The sequence below is a fragment of the Mandrillus leucophaeus genome, unplaced genomic scaffold (genome assembly GCF_000951045.1).
Source record: "Mandrillus leucophaeus isolate KB7577 unplaced genomic scaffold, Mleu.le_1.0 Scaffold65, whole genome shotgun sequence".
Classification (NCBI taxonomy): domain Eukaryota; kingdom Metazoa; phylum Chordata; class Mammalia; order Primates; family Cercopithecidae; genus Mandrillus; species Mandrillus leucophaeus.
This window is the reverse complement of record NW_012107030.1, coordinates 3,185,086-3,186,415: the sequence shown is the minus strand read 5'-3', so window position 1 is coordinate 3,186,415 and position 1,330 is coordinate 3,185,086. Positions and strand designations below refer to the sequence as shown.

Genomic DNA, 1,330 nt, shown 5'->3' with positions numbered 1-1,330 from the left:
TGCCATCCAGAAAATGTCCTCACAGAAACATCCAGTATAATGTTTGACCAAATATCTAGGTACTGTGGCCAATTGGACACATAAAATTAACTATCGCAGAAGCCTTAACGCCCCAACTAGAGTCTACCATTTTAGAAGGCATGGATCAGCTCTTCCATGTCTTTGAAACCTTCCATGGAGCCTAGCTGACGGATTATTGTCAGGAGGTGTTCAAGAAATCCCTGAAGAGGGCCGGGCGCGGTGGCTCACACCTATAATCCCAGCTCTCTGGGAGGCCGAGGCAGGCGGATCATGAGGTCAGGAGTTTGAGACCAGCCTGATCAACATGGCAAAATCCCGTTTCTGGTAAAAATACAAAAATGAGCTGGGAGTGGTGGTGGGTGCCTGTAATCCCAGGCTACATGGGAGGCTGAGGCAGGAGAATCGCTTGAAACCGGAAGGCAGAGGTTGCAGTGAGCCAAGATCGCACCCCTGCACTCCAGCCTGGGCAACAAGAGTAAAACTCTGTCTCAAAAAAAAAAGAAAAGATGCTCAATTACACTCATCATAATAGAAATTCAAATTAAAAGCATAAGGGAGATATATCAGATTGGCAAAGATCAGAACATTAGCTAACACAGTCTGGCAAGATCGTGGAGCTTCTTTCCAGCCAGCACCGAGCAATGGGCATCTCTCGGGACAACTGGCACAAGCGCCACAAGACTGGGGACAAGAGAAAGCCCTACCACAAGAAGCATAAGTATGAGTTGAGGTGTCTGGCTGCCAACACCAAGATTGGCCCCCACCGTAGCCACACAGTCCGTGCGCGGGGAGGTAACAAGAAATGTGGTGCCCTGAGGCTGGACATGGGGAATTTCTCCTGGGGTTCAGAGTGTTGTAGTCGCAAAACAAGGATCATTGATGTTGTCTACAATGCGTCCAATAACAAGCTGGTCTGTGCCAAGACCCTGGTGAAGAACGACTTCATGCTCACTGACAGCACACCATACTGCCAGTGATACGAGTCCCACTGTGTGCTGCCCCTGGGCTGCAAGAAGGGAGCCAAGCTGACTCCTGAGGAAGAAAAGACTTTAAACAAAAAACGATCTAAAAAAATTCAGAAGAAATACGATGAAAGGGAAAAGAAAGCCAAAATCAGCAGTCTCCTGGAGGAGACTCTAGGAGAAGTTCCAGCAGGGCAAGCTTCTTGCATGCATCACATGAAGGCCGGGACAGTGTGGCCGAGCCCATGGCCATGTGCCAGAGGGCAAGGAGTTGGAGCTCTATCTCAGGAAAATCAAGGCCCCGAAAGACAAATAAATCCTCATCCTTTCTGTCTTTGTCCATGGAA

General features: G+C 48.8%; 1 pseudogene; it reads left to right on the top strand.

Moving 5' to 3' along the window:
- The first annotated feature begins 662 nt into the window (after positions 1–662).
- LOC105554599 overlaps positions 663–1,330 on the top strand; it is a 7,658-nt pseudogene continuing 6,990 nt past the window's right edge.